The 22,556-nt window shown below is 41.2% G+C and overlaps 2 protein-coding genes and 1 pseudogene across 18 annotated transcripts in view; 1 reads left to right on the top strand and 2 right to left on the bottom strand.

Moving 5' to 3' along the window:
* The window catches only part of HMG20A (high mobility group 20A), a 69,211-nt gene extending 55,657 nt beyond the window's left edge, over nucleotides 1-13,554 (bottom strand). For 3 of the 4 annotated variants that reach the window (XM_007197659.3, XM_007197660.2, XM_007197661.2), the window contains exon 1: nucleotides 13,254-13,510. The gene's annotated coding sequence lies outside the window, so the exon portion shown is untranslated. The other variant, XM_007197662.3, reaches the window with a different exon arrangement.
* LOC103020040 (histone H1.0-like) lies at nucleotides 1,553-2,437 on the bottom strand (annotated as a pseudogene).
* A 507-nt stretch (nucleotides 13,555-14,061) lies between the features above and the next one.
* PEAK1 (pseudopodium enriched atypical kinase 1) overlaps nucleotides 14,062-22,556 on the top strand; it is a 289,101-nt gene continuing 280,606 nt past the window's right edge. For 12 of the 14 annotated variants that reach the window (XM_057541915.1, XM_007197657.2, XM_007197653.2 and 9 more), the window contains exon 1: nucleotides 14,062-14,243. The gene's annotated coding sequence lies outside the window, so the exon portion shown is untranslated. Of the gene's footprint in view, nucleotides 14,244-14,627; nucleotides 14,796-22,556 lie in introns of those variants that run through there. The other 2 variants (XM_057541914.1, XM_007197656.2) reach the window with 1 other exon arrangement.

Below are 22,556 nucleotides of genomic sequence, written 5' to 3'. Positions count from 1 at the left end.
ATTGCGCGTTTTTCTTTTTTTTTTTTTTTTTTTTTTTTCAGACCCAAAATGTTAAGATTTTATTTACAAAGCTTCTTTGTTGTACAGAAAGTAAAAATGCTGTTACAATCTCAGTGTAACTGGCAGCCACGGACCGTTGACTCACCAATCACAGCTATCCATGCTACAGCAAGAGTCTTACACGAAAACCTAACAATGCTTACAATTTTGTTGGGGTGAAGTCCCCAAGCTTGGTGGTGGATTTCCAAGAGGGACTAAATGGAGGAAGGCGGAATGTCACAGGAACTATTCTTTGGCTCTTTGGGTGGGGCGTTTTTCTATTTTATTAAAAAAAAGGGAGAGAGGACTGTACAGGTTTTTTCTCCCAGCTCCCAGGTGTGAAACATAAGTACTAGCCCTAGATATGTATATATACATATACACACACATACACACAGACCTAGCTCTGTAAAACTACTTAGCAATTCAAAGTCGACTGCAGTATGTCTTACTGTCAACTCCCCGCCCCTCCCCTCCTCCCCCATCTACAACTACTTATAAAAGAGTCAGAAGTAAAGAGGTCGGGAGGTTTTTAAGTGGTGGGTGGCAGGGCTGGAGCGCCACCAGACTTCTAAGCAAAGCCACTTCTTATACAGGAGAAACCAAAAATCAGGGGAAAAGGAAAAAGGTCCTCCTAGGATACAATCCAATTGTGTGGAAAAACCCAAGTTTCAACAGGGCACACTGAGGCACTTGGCTGACTGACTCTCCACCCTTCCCCCAAAGTTTCTACTCCTGTTTAACAGGAGACTTTTGGAAGCCAGAGACTTCCCCCCAACGCCCCCAGTGGCTAGTTTCCAGCTGACTGAGAGAAGCCACAGTTTCTTGGACAAGCTGTCACTTCAACCTCCTCCACGTCCCTAGGACAACAGGGAGGCCACTGGGACAGACTAACAGAAGTGAGAAAGAAACTAGATTTGGACGCCCCACTGCTCACCATTGGGAGGTGGAAGTCAGCCTAGAGAGGGTTTTGTTCCACCTCCCTCCTTTGCCGTCCAGCTGCTGCCACCCCTCTCCTCAGGGCCAAGGTTCTGAAACTCTCACAAGCAGTGCTCAACTTAAAGAAAACTCGATGGCCTCATAGGTACTCCTACAAACCGTACAATTCCTGGGCTCCCTGTCATCTAGCCACAAGAAGCTGCCTTGTCCATTCTCCCCCTCCCCCCGACCCCAACTTTTACCTTCAGAGTGAACCAACCATGTAACTAAACAAAACACACGAACCCACACAAATCCCCAAACCCATAAGCAGATTAGTAACAAATTAACAAAACAAAATATAAGTACATTCTCATCACTACAGAGATGAGATTTGTTGTTGCTGTCCTTGCATAATTGGTTAAGGAAAAATGAATTATTCCCTAATTTCTGAGGAATACAAATTCTGTCTCTTTATAAAGTCAGAAGGGAAAGGGGCAAAGGGTTGCAGATGAGGATCAAGAGAGAAGAAAGGAGAATAGTATTTACAGAAAATAGGAGACAGGCAGGAGTGTCCACAAGGAAAGCCTCATTGTCACTTCTTCTTACCGGCCTTCTTGGCACTGGACTCGGCTTTGGGCTTCACTGGTTTGGCCTTCTTAGGCTTGGATGCCTTGACTGGCTTGGCTTTGACAGTCTTGGGTTTTTTGGTTTTCTTGGGCGTGGCAGCCGGCTTCTTTTTGGCCTTTTAAAAAAAAAATTATTTATTTATTTATTTATTTTTGGCTGTGTTGGGTCTTCGTTTCTGTGCAAGGGCTTTCTCTAGTTGCGGCGAGCGGGGGCCACTCTTCATCGCGGTGCACGGGCCTCTCACTGTCGCGGCCTCTCTTGTTGCGGGGCACAGGTTCCAGACGTGCAGGCTCAGTAGTTGTGGCTCACGGGCTTAATTGCTCTGCGGCATGTGGGATCTTCCCAGACCAGGGCGCGAACCTGTGTCCCCTGCACTGGCAGGCAGATTCTCAACCACTGCGCCACCAGGGAAGCCCCCTGGCCTTCTTGACTGGGGTGGCTTCGGGCTTCTTGCTTGGGGCTTTGGAGGCAGCCTTCTTGGGCTTGGCGGCCTTCTTTGGCATGGCCACCTTCTTGACTTCCTTCGTCTTCTTGAAGGCCACTGACCTCTTGGGCTCGTCGCTCTTGGGCAGCCGGAAAGACCCTGAGGCACCCACCTTTTGGTCTGCTTGAGGACCCCAGTGGTGACCAATTGCTTGATGGACAATTTGATCTGGGAGTCGGCGTTCTCACCCACCTTGTAGTGGCTCTTGATGTACTTCTGGATGGACTGGCATGAAGAGCCAGCACAGTTCTCCGCCTGGATGGCAGCCACGGTCATGTCTGAATACTTGGGGTGGTCTGTGGACTTCTTGGAGGCCTTGGCCCACTTGGGCTTGGCTGCAGGGGTGGATGTGGAGTTCTCGGTCATGGTGGCCTGCCTGATCCTGCTGCTGAAGAAGGCACCTTCCAAAGGGCCAGCCCTCATTGGAGGCCGAGGAAAGCCTGATTCGGGATCTGCTCTGGTGCCTCTGGCTCCCAGGCCAGTCCGAGGCAGGCTCCTGGGGACCTTGCTCAGGTTGTGGTGCAGGGGGGGACTTGCTGGGCCGGGTCTGCATGGCCCAGCCCCGCCGGTCTGTTGGTCTGCCTCCGCCTCCTCTGCCTCCCTTTTCCCAGCTCCGTGTCTCAACCCCAAGACTTCTAATTGAGATATTAGTAGATATTTATGAAGATAAGATTTATAGAAATAAGGAAGACTGGAGATGTAGAATTAGGGAAAAGATCAAGAGTTTAATATTGAATATGTTCTTTTCTTGATTAGTATTGCTAGAGGTCTACACATTTTATTGATCTTTTCAAAGAGTGAACTCTTGGCTCTGTAGATATTTCCTATTGTGCACTTGTTTTCTATTTAATTAATTAATTTCTACTTTTTATAATTCCCTTTCTTCTACTTACTTTGGGTTTAATTTGCAGTTCTTCTCCTAATTTCTTCAGAATGATATTTAAATCACTAGTTTTGGACTTTTTCTCTTCCAGTGTAGGCATTTAAGGCTATAAATTTCCCATCAAGTATAGCTTTAGCTGATTCACATATATTTTGATATACTGTATTTTCATTACTATTCTGTTGCAAATGTGTTTTAATTGTGATTTCTTTTTTGGCCAAATGGGTCATTCAAAACATATTTTGGGGGGAGTTTGCTAGCTACTATTTATAATCCATTTCTTACTTAATTGAACTGTAGTCAGATAACATATGCTGGATGAAATTTGTTGAGACTTGCTTTATGGTCTATCATAAGATCTACTTTGTTAAATGTCCCATGTGAACTTGAAAAAATATTTTTTTGAAGCCATATTACTGGAATTAGATATATACAAATTTATAGTTCTCACATTTTCCCTGGTAGAATGACCCTTTTATAATTATGAAATATCCTTCCTTATTTCTAGTTATTCTTGTATTCAAGTCTATTGTGTATAGAGGGTATAGTCCTCTAGGGAATGCTAATTGAGAGTGTGGGGTGTTTATAGGTCCTTTCTTCCTTGGAGGGACCTGAATTTTAATGTTTGCTTGTCAACATCATGAGATGGACAGAAATTCACTCTGCTTTATAGGGATTTTCTGCTTAGCTTGCTTAGCTTCTGCTCTGCTTAGCTTCTGACTCTGCAGCAAAATCATTTCTTGGTGCTTCCCTTCCCTACTACGATCTTGGCTCCTCAGTCCAGGCCACCTGGGGACACCTAAACTCCAATTTTTATGTACTCAGCCCCATGAGACTACTGGCTCTCTACTTCTAGCAGAAATCCTCTGCTAAATTTCATAGATTCTTGTTCTGCACCATGTATTCAGCAAATTCTTCAAGGGGAAAAGAGAAGCTTAGAACATCAGCATGCTTTTTTGAAGTTCCCTTGGCTCCACGATTTTGGTTTAAGTCCTGGCTGCCTCAGTAGGTCTCTGATGCTTTCCCTATTCTTTTCTAAATTTAAAAAAAATTTATTTATTTATTTATTTATTTATTTATTTATTTATGGCTCTGTTGGGTCTTCGTTTCTGTGCAAGGGCTTTCTCTAGTTGTGGCAAGCGGGGGCCACTCTTCACCGCGGTGCGCGGGCCTCTCACTGTCGCGGCCTCTCTTGTTGCAGAGCACAGGCTCCAGATGTGCAGGTTCAGTAATTGTGGCTCACGGGCCCAGTTGCTCTGCGGCATGTGGGATCTTCCCAGACCAGGGCTCGAACCCGTGTCCCCTGCATTAGCAGGCAGATTCTCAACCACTGCGCCACCAGGGAAGCCCCCTATTCTTTTCTTTTTTTAAATCCACCCTTTCATGTTGTTCTCAGCAAAAAGATTAGTCTGCAACAACCTAGTCCCTCAGAGCCAGGAATGGAAGTCATAGCTTGGGTTCTCAATCAAAACTCTACTGCTTATTAGCTGTGTGACTTGGGCAAGTTATTTGACCAAACTACTTAAACATTCTGAGTTTCAATTTTCTCTTATGTAAATGAAAATAACACTATCTCATAAATGTTGTGAGGATGTGAAGATTAAATGAGATGTCTGTAAAATGTCTAGTAACAAAAACACTTTAATGAGGGCTTACTATGTACCAGACACTTTATATGGATTTAATAACTTAATGTAGATATAGTTACTATCTCCCATTTCCTTTTCAAGATCACATGCTAGTAAGTGATGGAGCTAGGACTTGACTTTAGAGCACTTTTCTTACTAACTACTCAATACTGCTTCTATAATATTGCTTTAGTAATGTGCCTGACACTGGTGTGTGCTCAATGAATGTCAATTATTATGATACAGAAAATACAAATGCTTCAGAAATATACTAATCAGATCAGTTTTTCTATTTCTTTCCTGGATTTATTTTTCTCCTTTTTCATTTTGGCATAAAGATACTTACAACATCTTTCAATATATTTTAAAAGAAGCTATTGTGATAAATGAATGTCTACTAGCCTACTGAATGAATAAGTAATAATTTGCTTAACCATTATTCTATTGTTGGATATCTAGAAGGTTTCCATTTTTAAAAACAGAATAGATATCAGTGCCATTAACATTTTGTCCCTTTCACTATTTTCCTTACTTGAAGTATTTTCTCAGAATAAAATCCTATCAGTGGAATACTGGCTCAAGATATGAGCATTTTATTATTGCTGACACAACAGCTATATTGTTTTCTCAAAGAGTTGTAGTAATTGTGGTTATCACTGGCAATAAAAATGAAAGGTTTGTGTCAAGAGAACATTAATTAAAGCTATGAAGTATAGGAATGAAGGAAGTGTGGAGATAGAAAGAGAAGGGAGATATAAATTTTGAGGCTATGAAAGAAAAAAGTGGAGTATCTGGATACTAATTGATATTTCTTGTGAAGCAAGGGGTATTAGTTTCACTTAAAGGAGTAGGGATGGAAGAAAAGGGCTGGGCTTTGTTGAAAATTCCAAATGCTTAAATACAAATACACATATGTACACATCATAATCTTTTAAGAGTAATGTTTCTATGATAGTTTTCAGAAGATCTGTGTCTTCCACCCCGCCTCAATGCAATCTGGGATACAGATAAACACTATTTAGGTGTAATTTACAGATGGACTATCTGATACATTAGGGTTCAACCTGATCTTCTGTATCACTTCTTATTCTAACCTATCACCAAACATTTAGTAATTTGGTGTGTGGATCTTTATTATTGTTGTTTTAAAACACACAGAGAAATGATTTCTTTTAAGAATAACATATTAAATTATAAAAAATTATAATATAAATTACAAAACAACCACATAGATTGTTGTTTTCACTTAGCTCAATTTAGCAAAATGTACTCGGAAGCAGGAGGCCTATGTTCTATGGCCCATTGTGTAACTTTATTTGGTGTGTAATTTTGGGCCTTAATTGTCTTATCTATATATTGGGGTATTTTATCTGACTAAAAGCCAGCATTAGAACATGGCATCTCTTGTTTTATATTCCTGATCTAAAATTTGTCTAGTGAGCATACTATATTGAATAAAAATGAAAGAATCTCTCTTCCTTCGCTAATATGTACTGTGCTTTGAATATCTCATTAACCTTGTTATCATGTTAGACTTGTTATTTTAAAAGTTACTGAAAAAAAAAAAAAGTTACTGAATATTTTCTGGGCCTCTCTGAGGGCCATTTCGTCTGTTCCTTCTACCATCAGATGACTCTCAATGTATATACTTAAAGGCAGTTGCTTTCCTACTACTACCTTCCTCCTACTTTGCTCCTATCATAGATTTTGGAGTAGTACGTACCTGTTCATCAGGGAGAAACAGAAAGGGCCTTGAAAATTTGGGCTTAAAGAGAGTCCTTCCTCTCTTTGTCTATGTGCTATAGCCTCCCCAATAAAAAAATAAAAAAACTTTCTTTGCTAACTGCTTCACTATGTTCATATGTAAGTAAGCGCCTGATTGTCCAAGTTCCATTTCAGATTTCTCTTCCAGTTTCCATTAGCCTACATTAAATTTTAGTAGTGATACTGAGAGATCATGGAGTTTGCGACTGATAATCGGCCATATTCAAATCCTCTCTCTATCACTTACTGGTTAAGTGACTTTGGGCAAGTGACCTAACCTTTCTAAGCCTCTATCTTCTCATATGCAAAGTGAAGTTAGTTAATACCTACACCACCAAATTATGAGAATTAAGTTAGTTGAATGCGAATTGGAATTATGGCTAAATGTAGTTTAAATGTGAATATCATTTAGAAAATAAGGAGAACACCACTGAATAAAAGTAGTTTTTGAGCTGATTCAAATTAGAGGCTGATTTGATTCCTAGGGTCCTTAAAAATCCATACCCTTTAAGGAAGCTGTTCCAGATGAGGGAGCAAATATAAAGGCTTTGAATTCCTTCATGCTCCAACAGATGCCAATTCCATGGTACAGAAACACTTAACCATATTAGAAGCAATAACCAAAGAGAAGAATAATTTTATGTCTATCCAATTAGCCAAAAATTTTTGCTGGTGAAATTGTGGTTAAAACAACACAGCTGTATGTTGCTGGTGGCATCAGAAATTAGCATAACCTTTTAGAGAAATAATATAGCTATTGTATCAAGAACTATAAAATACCCATACTCTTAGAACAAATAATCCCACTCATAAGACTTTATTCTAAGAAAATAATTCAATAAGGAAAGTAACTATGATTTTATTTAATAGTGCCTGGCACATAAAAGGTACTCAAGTACTTCTTCAAATGAATACCTTCATGTGTACCGACTTCTCCAAATCACTGCCCTTGGTTCCTTCCCATTATGATCTACTATTTTCATTATCTGGGGATAGTTTTAGAATCAAACTATAATTTTTTGTCTAGTCTCTGTTCTCCCATCTTCTCCATTAACTTCACTGGTGATTGCTATCAGACTCCCTTATGATACTTCCACCATCTGAACTTAGTTGACCTTCACACTGAAACCAAGTTGACCACATACCACATCCTTGACCCAATCAAAAAGAAATGTGAAGCTTCCTTCAAGTTCCTAAAATGTCATTCTTCTTTGTCAACACCCTTCTAGTCTAATCATTCACCTCACTGCCTGCTTCATAAAACACAAATAGCCAGCAACCTTCACATCCATCCTCACCTGATCCTCAGCATAACTTTAGTCCTGTACCTAGACACTTACATTTCCCTCTAGGATCTGAGAAAGAATTATCACCTCCTGCTTTCCTTCTTCTAGCCCCATCCAAAATCCAAATTCTTCAAGTGTATGTATCTCCCCCTCTCCTTTTTTTTTTTTTTTTTTTTTTAATATTTTTGCCTTGTTTTGTGTCCTCAATTGGTTTTTCACTTCAGTTACTTTTTTTTTTAAAATTAATTAATTAATTAATTTATTTATTTTTGGCTGTGTTGGGTCTTCGTTTCTGTGCGAGGGCTTTCTCTAGTTGTGGCAAGTGGGGGCCACTCTTCATCGCGCTGCGCAGGCCTCTCACCATCGCGGCCTCTCCCGCTGCGGAGCACAGGCTCCAGACGCGCAGGCTCAGCAACTGTGGCTCACGGGCCCAGCCGCTCCGCGGCACGTGGGATCTTCCCAGGCCAGGGCCCGAACCTGCGTCTCCTGCATTAGCAGGCAGGTTCTCAACCACTGCGCCACCAGGGAAGCCCCCCCTCTCCTTTTTAATGGTATAATTCACATACCATAAAATTCACCCCTTCAGTGTACAATTCAGTGGTTTTTAGTATATTGGTATACAAGGTATTTTAGTATCAAGGTTGTGCAATCATCATCACTATCTAATTCCAGGACATTTTCATCATCCCTTCAAAGAAATCCCATACACATTAGCAGTCACTCCCCATCCCTGCCCTCCACTCCCTGGCACACTAATATACTTTCTGTCTCTATGGATTTGCCTATTCTAGACATTGCATATAAATGGAATCATACAGTATGTGGCCTTTTGTGTCTGGCTTCTTTCACTTTAGTGTAATATTTTCAAGATTCATCCATTTTATAGCATGTATCAATACTCTATTCCTTTTTATTGATGAATAATTTCCCACCATACGACTATACTACATTTTGTTTATTCATTCATCAATTGATGCACATTTGGTTTGTTTCTATTTTTTGGCTCTTATGAATAATGCTGCTAGGAACATGTGGGGAAAAGTTTTTGTGTGAACACATTTCTAATTCTCTTGGGTATGTAACTAGGAGTGGAACTGCAAGTTAAGTATCTCTTGATACGTAAATCTATTCTGTTTCTTAGTTCAGACAGCCTGGGATATCTCTCAAAATGCAAACAGCTATACACTGACTCCCTACCCCACCTTCACTCAAACACCTTCAGTCTTCAGAATCTGTACGTATTAATTACCACTTAGTTCTTTCCAATTAAATTGAGGGCAGGGATCAGTTCTCATAGGTCTCATCATATAGTAGGTGTTTAATATATGCTCAATATATTGATACCCTATGCTCACAAATGGGAGAACTACTTACCCTTTCATTCAACAGATCTTTGAGTGTCTACTGTACATGGGTCACTGTGTTTAATACTGGCTATAAATAGTGGACAAATGTTATTGATCAGTTTCATCTACCCCAATTGCCAATTCAACTCCACTAATATTTACTGAATACTTATGGTGTGAATGGCATTGTGCTAGGTCTGACAGCAGACACAGATAGGAATATGTTATAGTCTGCAGACTTTTATGACAGTTCATAAACTCTACATATGACAGTACAGTAACAACAGAAACATACAACAGCAGTAGCACTGTATATTAAATGCCATAAGAAAAGTACAAAATGCTCTGGAGGGTCAACAGACACACATATGGTTGGGAGAATGGACAGAGAAGAGGACAGACATCAGACAATACTTCTTGAAGCTGAAGGTGGTACTTGAGAAAGAGCCACAAAGAAGGTGGCATTCTGATAGATAAGGATTCCCAGGAAAAGAGAAAGTGTTCCACACAGAGAATAGCATGAACAAAGATAGAAAAGGCTGGATACTGTATAGAATTTTTTTTCAGAGACCAATCTAGTTAGGAATGTGTAGATGGGTAATGACAGAAGGGTCTTGAATATTAGGCTTAGTATTTAAATAGGTTTAGAAGAATGATTCAAAAAGTCTTCCTTTAACAATTCAAATTATTTTAGTGATTCCTTAACCTTTTCTTGAAACTTTTTGATTATGCTTATTATCTAAAGTAATCACGGAAATTAGTGATTTCTCCTTCCACAAGGAACGAAAAATAAACTCTTGACAGCTAAGTGAGCATGCTTAGCTCACTGAGACTGGGGAAGGATGAATCTGAATAATTCTAGCACTGCATCCCCATACTTCGGGGAATATGTAAGGCTTAAAACAGACATGTAGGCAAATCCCAATAGCTAGAATAACAGAAGCAAACTGGGGGAAAAATAATAGCATTCATTAAGCTGCTAACACCAGGCATTGTGCCAGGTGATTTACATATAACATACCTGATCCACCAAATAACCTCATTTAGGTTTATGGCAAGTGAGGCTCAGAGAGGTCAAGTAAATTATTAGAGGTTACCAAGTTAGTAAGAAGCTCAGCTAGTAAAATGTAGACATCACTTTTGAACCCAAGCCTGTCTAATTCCATATTTTCCCCATTGTTCACTTTAATTTGTGAACAAAGGAGGCTATAATGGTAGGGTCATGATGCATGCATCAAAGAAAAGGGTTGAATATTTAACACAGGGGCTTTAATGGTCTGAAGAAAAATTAGACTGAAATATTCAAAACTGGGTTTAGAATGGCCTAGAGATCAGACCAAGAGAGATCAAGCTTAGGGCTGTTTCTTGATCAGTTTGAACAATGATCACACTATAGAGCTTATTTAGGAATATCAAGGGAGCAAAATTCCAGTTTTGATTTGGAAACTAGAGAGTAAACTCCAAGAGAATACGGATATTTGTCTGTATTCACTGATGTATTCCAAGTCCCTAAAACAGAGACTAGTATACAGTAAGCACTCAATAAACTTTTCTTGAAATAATGAAAAGTCACGTAAGGGGTATTCTCGTTTGAATACTCTTGAAGGCCCTGAAATAAAGACAGCAGAACAGTAGGTTTAAAAACCATTCATGTTGTTAGCATATTCTCTTAACACTCAACCCCATGGCAAAAACAAGCAACTACCAAAACAAGAAACATACAAAAAAGCAATAGTTGTAAAACAAGAGCATAATTTTTAAAAGGTAGGTAGACAAAAGAATGAAAAGACCCTTTTGCATTATAGATAGCATCTCGTATTTCGTGGATAATCAAATTTCAGTGAGATGGAATCCAGAATTTTGACCTACTGTTTTAATATTTCAAACTGCTGTGAGCTGTGAGCGGTATATCCAATGACTGCTTTTTGGAAATGAAAATGGTTATCTAATCTAAATATTCTGAAAAAAAAATGGACAATCTCTTTATTATTGATGACAAGGAATGAAATGAAAACCTCAAATTCATTTACTTAAAGAAGTAACAGAGTACACTTACAAAAGTCTTTACTTTTCTAATTTTGATAGTACGTTTCTATTAGAACATGCAAAGAAAACTGCAACAAAGAACATTAAGGGGGAAAAAAAAGCTTTTGGAAGACAGCAAGCCTCTCTACAGAAACACTTTTAAAGAGAATAAAAGCAGGTTCCATGAACTTCCCTCTATTTTTCACAAGCTTTTCTAATATTTCTTCTTTGACGGAACCAATGAATAACTGCCTGTTATCACAAAACATCTTTTTTCAAATATGTGCTTTAAAAATTGCTTTCTTCTGAACAGACAGTTCTTCAAGCTGCTCAAGTCTCTCAGCTGCAACAAGTTTTCTTATTTCTATTATACTGCATTTCTTCCCTGGAACAGTATAAAGACCAATTTTAAAAACTCCTTTGCTTTCCAAAGATAATTTCCTAAAGGCAATACTGCTGTATCTCAATCAATATTTTAACTATCTTTTCTCTATCTATTTCATTTAGTTCCACAATCTTTACTCACTTTAGTAATTCTTAATACTGTAGTTTAATAGTTTAATTTGTCAGGGTGATCATATCATATATTCTTCTATATTACTCTAATATAGAAGATAATGAATACCTTCTTTCTAATCAATTAATAGTTGCTTGAGGCAGTCTACATGTCCCTAACCTTCTATTAATAACAACACAGACATAATTGTGTCTTGCCTTTTCAACTTCTGCAGAAATTCTATAGTCCTTCAAAAGATAACTCACTGATTTTAGGGTCTTAGTTTTTTTTTTTTTTTAATGTCTATAGAAAGTTAAAACATATATTTTTTCCTTACTGTAAGATTTAAGTTACAGTTGTTCAAACATTTTAGTTTAAATCACATTTTCTAATAAACTCTAAACAAACTAGCTTTCGAAAAGAACCAGAATTAAAACAACTGCAAATTCTGAGGGTAGATTAGGTGACAACCCCAAAGGAAAAAATACACAGGCCTTATTCTTTTAAAAATTCTTGAAAGACATTACAGTTCACTTGATATTCTAAAATTATTGAAGTTGTTGAGATTTCATAAACTCCAAATAGATTGATTCCTTCAGTACCCTCCCCACCGCAACCTACCAAGTACTGTGGTACTTGAAAACAGAAGCCAAGAAATCAAACGGTTGATTGTTCATTACCACTTTACGTATAGTTTCTTATAAAACATTGAGAATATAGGAAAAACAGAAAATTCTGGTATTCATCTTTTGTCCTTTGTGAGCCAAATTTTCCCCCTCCTTAAAATCTGAGCTGAATCTCATGATCCCTGCACCATGCCTTAAAACTACAAAGTGCAGACACCATTTTTAAATCGGTCCTGAATTTAGTTAAATCACAAAGGGGGAAAATGTACTACAGTGCAACTTTCACAATTGTTACATGTAAGATACCTATAAGAATTTTTAAAGCTGAGGAAGTTGTTTTCAGGCCCAGGGCAAAACCTTTGGCCTAAAATCAACAGGTCTAAGGATTTAAGATCCCAGTCACATCAGTTAAGGTAACGCCAAGTAATTGAGTACTTCAGTATGATATTTTCACTCTGATAAGGTGAAAATGCTTCATAATTTATGTAAAATATTGAGTCCTGTAATAAACGACCTCAAGAGTAGCTACAGAGTTCCTGTGGCATGTCAAGGCGGAGAACACCCCTAAACCTCACTAAGTCAAGGTTGGACCTGAGTAAGGGAGAAGGGGTGGGCAATTCATGAGTCACACAAGAAAGCATGTCGTATTGTAGAGAAGAGTAAAGAGTTTTAACAAGGGGTTTCGAATTCTTTGAATAACGCATTAAGAAAATTCTGTTGGGGAGAAAATTTTCCTCTTACACATGGAACCAAAAGTCACATAAATTCTGACTGGAGGCTGGTGATTAGCACAACTTCGTGGAATAACCTAACTTTTCACGTAAGACACAATCCCAAAGCTTTAAGATACCGTCTATGCATATGGCACCAAGCATCACCTTTTCAAACCCTCGCCGGCACAGGAAGTGGGTTGGACACCCCAACCCATCACCCTACCCCCACAGGAAGTGAGTTATGTTCCCCCCTCCCCCAGAATGGCCTTCCTCCCCTCCCCCAACCGGAAGTGAGGCGCCCCCATTCAGTCGGCCTCAAACCGAGACAAACCAATAACAGCAAAAGAGGGATGATCTTCAAGGGGTGAAGGGCACCTCCACTGTGGCCACCCCCAAGCTCGCCTTGCTTACTGACCTGCTGACGACAGGGGTAGGCAGGGGCCTGGGGCCTAAAGAAAGTCCCTGGCACAGGGGACAATTCCCTGAGCCCCTCTCAATCGCCTTCACTCTTCTCACTGCGTCGCCTCACAGCTTGACAAAAATTCCTCCGCAGTACTTTATTTTGATGTCTTTTCTTTCCCTTTACCTAATCGCTTAACCACCTTCCCATAGGTAACTTCTCTAATCGCAGCACTTAAGGATGTTCTGGTGAGGAGAAAAATGAAATATTATTCCCCATACCTTCAGAAAAATGGAGGGATTATTTTGTTCAAAGGAGGCGAAGGACTACGTGATTACGCAAGGTGAGACTTATTTTCGCGGAGGTTTCTGGGAGATGTAGTTTTTTAAATTGCTAAGGCCTGCAGAAAGTATTGGGACTTAAATTGGTTATTACTATGTGCTGGAATCCTTGAAGACACATATCCTGTATTCAACGGTAGGCAGACCTAAGGGGTTTAGGCACCAAATGGACCAATACTTCGTTCCCTTTTTTCCCCTGGTACGTAATTGAACTGAAATTTCCCTTCACGCCGGCCCAAGGTCCTGGTCGTCCCGCCCTCTTCCTTTGGCCACGCCTCCCCCAGCCAATCAGACGCTCTCTAAGTCTCTTCCTCGGGAGGTAGGAACGCGAGAGGAGGGGCCTCATGGTGACTCCTCCCCCGGGGCTGAGGCGAGACTGGGAGAGAGCCGTGGCCTCGTGTGCGCGCGCGCGTGTTCGCTTAAGGAGCGCGGCAGCGAGTGCGCGCGCGAAGGGGCGGCGCGCCGGGCTGGGAGGAGGCGGGCAGGCTGGTGGGCCGGGCGGTCTACGGGCGGCCGGGAGCGCGCGGTGGACTCGGCGGCGGCTAGTAGTTAGTTAGTTGTTGTTAGTCAGTGTCAGTTGCTCGGCGGCGGTGGCCGCGGTCACCAGGAAGGGTACTGGACGGCCGGCGAAGGTAGTCACCGCGGCGGCGTGTGAGCCCCTCAGGTAACTGGGCAAGGTTGCCCGCGTCGCCTCCTTTCCCTTCTCCTCTCGCGCCGGCTTGTGGGACCTGGGTCGCCGAGGGGTGAGGGGGCTGACCTGGGGGAATCCAGGCGGGGCGGCGTGGGGTCTGGGTGGCGCTGCCGCGAGGGCTTTGGCGGCCGGTGCGTCTGGCCCGGCGCGGGCTCTCCGGCCACGGCCACCCCCGCGCCCTGCGGCCCCCGGAGCCCGCTGGCGCCGCGCGCCCCCTCGCGCCCCCGCTCCCGCCCCCTCTCTCGGTGGCTGTGGCGGCGGCGGCCCCGGCAGCTCGGCGCCCCCCAGAGGAGGGAAAGTTGGGACCTGGCGGCGAGGGACGCCCCCGGGCGCGGCTGGAAGGCTGCTGGGGAAAGTGAATCCTGGAGGAGCCGGACGCAGTGAGGCTGGGGCAGGAAGGACTCCTTTCGCTTCTGCTAAGTCTGCACGGACATCCACCTCCAAACCCGGGAGGATCCGGCGCAGCCTGGCCAGCAGCGCCAGGGTGAAACCCGGTGGCTCTTTGCCTGCTCACTTCGCTCTACGGTTTGTGAGCCCCCTAACGTGTGGGTTTCCTCGGTTTTGGGGGGATTTTGAGTGGTTTGTTGGGTCAGTTTTGTTTCTCCTTCGCCCTTTGACTCGTCCGTTCTTGCAACTTTTCTCACCTCCCGCGATGAGGACTTGCCGTCTGAGCCCCTTCTCTACCCCCTCCCTGTTGCCTGCACCATCCGTCTGAGAGCTTGATTTCGTTTTTTCGTCCGTTGACTGCATTAAAGACTGCTGAGAGCAACAGGAAAGAGGAGCCCTCCCACCTTTAAATGTTAACTTTTTTGCAATACGTTGTGTTTTTTAGGATCCCCGTTTAGGAATTTGAGAGCTGTGGAATGGAGTTATTGCCAGGTTGGGGTTGAGGGGATAGTGACGAGTTAAAGGAAAACTATGATTTCATCTTTATTGGCCTTGTTATAGAAAACCTAATACATTTTTCTTCTGCCTCTGTTAAATGTGGTAAGATTATACGTTGAATTAAATACTTGGAGATTTACATGAAAGGCTATTTTTAGGTCATTGTATGATGTATGTCCACAGCTTTTCACCTGAATTGGGATTGCCTTGAGGATTCTGTTTTGGGGCCTACCTCTTGATTTTTGTTCAGCCACAACGCCTTTTTTTCTTCTCTTTTTTTCCCCTGATAAATGAAATGATGTGGTAATGTGTATAGTCGGAGAACTCATATTGCTCTCTGCAGTGTAGAAGTGAAAACCGTGAATTATCCACAGGGGTAAAACTTTCCATGAGCAATCTTGAATACTTGCTTCATGATGGCTTCTCTATAATCTCAGAACATTTCTAGATAGCTCAGTCCACTGACTACCCTAATTACTTTCTGAAGTGCCTGGCACTTCTCTTCGGTGACTCGTTTAGTAAACTGTAATGGCAAGTATGGTACATTTTCTTGACTTCAGAGATGGGAGTTGTAGCCTCGACCCAGAGATTAACAGTTAACAATGGAAGCAGAATTCATACCATTGCTAGTGAGTTTTGGCTATGACCAACTCACAAACTATGTGAAAAAAACAAACATCTTTCCATAACTGTCAGAGGGGAAGAGGGGAAATATTTTATCATGTCTTTATTTTTGGAGACTCTAACATGACTATATTATGTGGGGAAAAAAAATGTCAAATTATTTTCTTTAAGCCTTTTTGATGTGTGGTCCTCTTCTTCATCCCTTCCCCGCCCGCGTGCATTTATGGTTTGACATTTATGTTTGGCTGGGTTCCAGGATGGGAAGAAAAGTATTTTGGTGAAAGGAAAAGATAAGATTGCTTTGAACTATTATGATACTGTGACTATTCATTTTACCCAGAGATAGTACAGAAAAACTTCCTCCGTAATTTTTGTACCCCATTAACATTCTGTCAGAAGTCATTTTTAAGAGTCTACCCTGAGGCCCATAAAGAAATAATGCCACTTCATAACTGTTCCTGACAATCACATTAAAAAATGTGTTCCTGGAATGTGTTGTATATGTTCTCATATAAACATTTATCTTTGTACATTTATGATAATGTAAATATTTAAGTCTGAGAGCTTAAAAATTTTATTTGCTTATTTGCATACGTGTTTTTCAACATCTAGCAGTGCCAACCATATTTGCCAAATAAGCATCATCCATAAATTCATGGTTTGGCACATTTCATATAATAACTCTTCTAAATTGTTCCGTGGTGAAGCACCATGAGATTAGCGTTTGCTTCATAAGAGAGATTTGTTGTTGTTTTTAACTGTAATGATGCTCTGTTTAAGTGGAACAGGTGCTGGGCTCTAGCTGTTTGTGTTGAAACCTGCCAAATCATACTCTTTTGTTGGATGGGTTATTTGAGTAATTTAGGAACCAAACTGTGGCCCCTGGCATGCCAAGTTGAGTTCAAGGCTCCATTTCACTGCTGCAAATTCCTGTTTTCACTGTTAATAGGTAGTTGTGTGTGATGAGCTTTATTTTCTTATTGCTCTTCTCTTTACTTTAATTCCTACTTCCTACCATCGTTCTGATCCTTTCATTACTGGAGCTCTTGGGAAAGTCTAGACTCCTTCTTTGCTGGTTTGTTTTCCTTGGAGAAATTCTAGTAACTTTCAGGCCAGGAATAGATAGTTCACATTTGTTCAGCAAATATTTTGAGTGCCTTTTCAGTGGTAAACATGGTGGTAAGCCCTGAGTATATGTAGAATGATATGCCTTTTTGCAAGGAGCATATAGTTTAGGAGGAGAAGATAACTGATAACCAATAGTTATAATGTGGAGTGATATATAACAGGTGTAAGCAGATTCCTATGGATGAAAGCACAGAGCAGGAGGGGTAGTTGGCTAAGACTTGGGGTTTTGGGAGGGGTGTGTCCCGAAATGCATCTTAGTGGGTTACCTGAGCTAATCTTCAAAAATAGATAGCAGTTAACTAGGTTTTCAGAAAAAGGGAAAGGACATTCTAGACCAGTGCTTTTCTGTAAAAATATAATAATGCAAGTCACAAATGTAATTCACGTATGTATTTTAAAATTTTCTATTAACCGCGTTAAAAAAGGAAAAGGTGAAATCAATTTTAGTAATATATTTTATTTAAGCTGGTATATCTAAAATTTTATTTCAGTTTGTAATCACTATAAAAAAGCATTATTGAGATATTTGACATTCTCTTTTTCATACTAAGTCTTCAGAATCTGGTATGTATTTTATACTTATACCACATCTCAGGTGAGTCTAGCCACGTTCAAGTACTCAGTAGGCACAAGTGGACAGCAGAGTTTTAAAACGGGCTGATGAAGTGATAAGAAGCCAAATCACTGAATGCCTTATGACCCAAACTAAGGAGCTTTAACTTTGTCCTGAAGGCTGTGAGGATTTAGTGGGGGGAAAAATTATGCTGTGATAGAATCATATTTGTGTTCTAGGCAGTGAGGTGAATGCTGGATTAGAGAAGGGCAAAACTGGAAGCAAGACCAGTTAGGAAGCCATTCCTGATGAGAAATGTTGAGAGATGTAAAAGAGGAGTGGATGTATAAGAGGTTTAGGAAGTATTATCAACAGGACAGGGTAAATAATCAGATTACAGAGTTGAGCAAGATTGAAGATTTAGCATGATTCCCATATTTCTGTTGTGAGCTACTGAATGGGGCAGACAACTAAGAGAAGCCAAACATCTGTGCCAGACCAAAGCTGAAAAAAAAAGAACTATGCGAGAATTGTCACAGAAGCTGAGGGAGAAGAGTATTTCAAGGACTAGGAGTGGACAGTACTGTATCCTGCCATGAAAAGGCCAAGTAAGATAACTGAAAAAAGTCCCTGAAACTTGGTGATTAAGTCATTTGTAACTTCAGCTAGAGCAGGTAGCTACATTGTAGTGCTTTGGGGGTAAGGGGGTTGAAGAGTCAATGACAGCTAGGAAGGGTAGCTAATTGAGAGGGATACAGTGTTTTCAACAAAGGACTGAACAAATAGTATAGGTGAAGGGAGATGCAGGGGATTTAGAGAAGTTTACTCCTCCCCCTTTTTTAAATTAAGAGGATCTTGGGCATGTTTATGTGGGATTGGAAAGCACCAGTGGAGGGGAGAAATTGAAGCAGTGTGGGGGAGGCAGAGAGATGGGGGACAGAGGTGATTGATGGAGCCAAGGATTTGGAGACAGTAGGAGGGGATGGGATCCAAGGCATAGGTAGAGAAGTTGGTCTTGGGTAGGAGATGATTCTCCTTTTTCATTGAGCAGAAAGGAAGGAGGTGAAGTTGGAGGCACTGTAAATAAGTTTCTAAATGATAGGGGCAGGAAGGAGAACGAGTTGATGTGTCTCATATCATTTTTGAGTACCTGCTTAGAATGATGGGGAACATGGTAGAATAGGGGTTCTTTAAAAAGAGAGTGTAAGTGTATAACAGCTTCCAAGGGAATGGTGGGGGGGGGGGAGAGTCAGACAGACAGACACACGACTAGGATAATGAAAAAGGATTGTTAGGTAGCATTGAGGACCCATTTGAGGTTGTAGACCTTGGATTTGTAGGGATACCAATTTGCATGGTTTGATTTTTCTCCAGCACTGATCACTCTGGGTATGTATAGCTGAAGAAACCATTTAATACTCACAAGAGCTCATAAGGTAGGTACTGTTGTTATTCTCCCTGATTGTAAGATGAATAGCTGGCGTTCAAACCCTGGTGGTTCAGTTCCAGAGCCCAGGCTGTTACCCACTGCTTTGCAGATGCCTGCTTGGTAGAGATACCTAAAGGGCAGTTGGTTGAGGGAATTAATGATGTTAAGGACTGTGACTGAAATGAACTGTGGAGTCCAGGTTGGTTCATGAGCAGGAATCATAGAAGGGGTGATTCAACTGGGAGAAAATGAAGGACGTGAAAGTTAGAGGTCAGTGTGAAGCCGAAGAACTAGTGAAGAGGGAGCAAAAATATTAGCTTTTACTTATGGATTACCTACTATGTGCTAGACACTTTAAATATTTATTTATTTATTTATTTATGGCTGTGTTGGGTCTTCGTTTCTGTGCGAGGGCTTTCTCTAGTTGTGGCAAGCGGGGGCCACTCTTCATCGCAGTGCGCGGGCCTCTCACTATCGTGGCCTCTCCCGTTGCGGAGCACAGGCTCCAGACGCGCAGGCTCAGTAGTCGTGGCTCACGGGCCTAGTTGCTCCGCGGCATGTGGGATCCTCCCAGACCAGGGCTCGAACCCGTGTCCCCTGCATTGGCAGGCAGATTCTCAACCACTGCGCCACCAGGGAAGCCCGCTAGACACTTTAATACCTTATTTCTAATCCTAACATAAGTGTTATTAATCATACATCCATCCCTTTGTCATTCTCCTTCAGATGAAGAAACTGAGGATTAGAAAGGTTAAGTTACATATCCAGAGAGACACACACTATCAAGTGATAGAACCAGGATCCAATACCCATTCTTTCTTCTCCAAACCATAGTGTTCTCAAGTAAGGAGATAAGAAAGAAAATGCAGTAATGATGAAAAGTGGTAGAACGACACTGGGATATTAAATTTAGGACTTCAAGGGTGTATCGTTCATTTAACAGATGTTTGTTGAGCATTAAGTGTATGCTAGGCATTGTTCTAGGTGCAGAGGTTATAGTAGTGAACCAAACAGACAAAAATCCCTGCCCTCGTGGATCTTACATTCTAGAGAGGGTGAGACAGACATTAAACAATATAAGTAACTTGTTGTTATACAGTATTAGAAGGTGATAGATAGGTGCTGTGGAGAAAAATAAAGCAGGCAAGAGGGATAGGTATGCCAAGGGGTGTGTGCACTTTTAAAAAGGATGTCTGGGAAGGACTTGGTGAGGAGTGAGCAAAGGCTTGAAGGATGGAGGTAAAGGAGCACACTAGGTCTAAGAAACAGTTTGCATTGGCCCTGAAGCAGAGGTGTGCTTGGTGTATTCCCAGAACACTAGGAGGTCAGTGTGCCTGGACTGGAGTGAATAGAAGAGTAGAAAGTGGTTTCTACTTTGTGGAGAAACAAAGTGGAGAGATAACTGGGTCCAGATTACATAGAGCCTGTAGAACATTGGAAGGACTTGGGTGTTTATTTTTTGAGATGGAAACCATTACAGGTTTTTGAGCAAAGTGACATGATCACATTTATGCTTTAAAAACTTCACTCTGGCTACTGTGTTGAAAGTAGTCTAAAGAGGTGAAGAGTAAAAACTAGAAGATCAGTTAGGAGGCTCTCTTTAAAAATCTAGTTGAGGGTTAGTGGTGTCTTAGACTAGGAAATTGATGAGAAATGATTGGATTTGGATACATTTTTAACTTTTTATTTTGAAATAATTTTAGATTTACGGAGGAGTTGCACAGATAATGCATAGAGTTCCTTTATGCCAGTGTTTCCCAGCCTCAGCCTTACTGACATTTTGGACTGGCTAAACCTTTGTTGTGGGGATTGCCCAGTGCTATATAGGATGTTAAGCAGCATCCCTGGTCTCTGTCTATAGATGCCAGTACCATACCCCTGTTGTAACAACCAAAAATGTCTTTAGACATTGCCAAATGCCCCCGTGGGGCAAAATTGCTCCTATTAAGAATCACTGCCATATACCCTTCATCCTTTTCCCCCTAATGTTAACATCTTACATAACCATGGTACATTTGTGAACCTAAGAAATTAACATTAGTACAATGCTTCAGACAAACTGCAGACTTTATTTGTATTTCACCAGTTTTCCCACTAATATTCCTTTTCCATTCCATTATCCAAACCAGGATACTACATTGCTTTTAGTTGTCAAGTCTCCCTTATCTCTTCTTAATGCATGACAGTTTCTTGGTCTTTCCTTACCTTTTATGACCTGATACTTTTTTTTAAAGAGTACTGGTCAAGTATCTTGTAGGATGTTCCTCAATTTGGGTTTTCTGAGATCTTCTCATGATTAGTTATCGAGGTTTGAGGAAGAGTATCACAGAGTAAAGTGCCCTTCTTATCATGCCATAGAGGAGATCCATGTTATCAACATGATGTCACCGGGTGATCACTTTGTTAAGGTGGTTTCTGCCAGATTTCTCCATTATTTTTCACCTTCCATACTCTGATCGTTAGAAGCAAGTCATTAAATTCAGCCCACACTCAGGGGGAGGGGAATTAAACTCCACTTCCTGGAGGCAGTTGTATCAAAGAATTTCTGGACATATATTACAACCACCACAGTAATTGGTAAATATTTTGGGAGAGATACTTTGAGCCTTTGCCAGTATCCTGTTTCTCTGCTCACTGATTTTATTTATTCTAAAAAATTTATTTATTTATTTATTTTTGGCTGCATTGCGTCTTCATTGCTGCACACAGGCTTTCTCTAGTTGCGGTGAGCGGGGGTTGCTCTTCATTGCGGCACGTGGGCTTCTCATTGCTGTGGCTTCTTTTGTTGCAGAGCACGGGCTCTAGGCGTGCAGGCTTCAGTAGTTGTGGCTCGCAGGCTCTATAGCACAGACCAAGTAGTTGTGGCGCACGGGCTTAGTTGCTCTGTGGCATGTGGGATCTTCCCGGACCAGGGCTCGAACCCGTGTCCCCTGCATTGGCAGGCGGATTTTTAACCACTGCGCCACCAGGGAAGCCCCTCTGCTGACTAATTTTAGCATTCATCAGTCATCTTGCCTGCATGTACTGTTTATTTTCCCTCATTCTTACTACATTTATTAATTGGAATTCTTCTGTAAGGAAAGTTTGTTCCTTATCTATCTATCTAATCATTTATATCAGTTCTAATTTATAGATACTTACTTTATTCTTAGGGTTATAATTCACTTGGTATCATTATTTATTTTGTTGCCTGAATTATTCCAGCTTTGCCCATTGGGAGCTCTTTTAGGTTGACTTCTGTGTCTTTTTGATGTGCGCCTATCCTTTGTATGTGTACATGTTACACTTTATTTTCTGGCACTACTAGATGTTTCAGGCTCATCTTGTATTTTTCCTGCCTCTGCCCTAGACTCATTTCTTCAAGAAACTCTGATTCCTTTTATTAGAGAATGGTATTTTGAGGTCAAGATCTGGATGTTAGGTGTGCTTGTTGCTACTGCTGCTAGATGCTGTCAGTGGACAGAGCTAGGAAATATATGTATGCATACTAATCTATGTATCCACACATATCTATATTTTTTTCTGTGTGTAAAATATATCTCTGATTCTAACTGGGTATGTTTTGATCCAACAAGGTTTGCTGATGGATTGGATGTGGAATGTGAAAAGAGAAGAGTGAAGGATGACTCCAAGGTTTTTGGCTTAAGCAACTGGAAGGATGGAGTTG

The sequence above is a fragment of the Balaenoptera acutorostrata genome, chromosome 3 (genome assembly GCF_949987535.1).
Source record: "Balaenoptera acutorostrata chromosome 3, mBalAcu1.1, whole genome shotgun sequence".
In the NCBI taxonomy this organism is placed as follows: Eukaryota; Metazoa; Chordata; class Mammalia; order Artiodactyla; family Balaenopteridae; genus Balaenoptera; species Balaenoptera acutorostrata.
The sequence above is the reverse complement of the archived record's forward strand: the minus strand, read 5'-3'. Positions and strand labels throughout refer to the sequence as shown.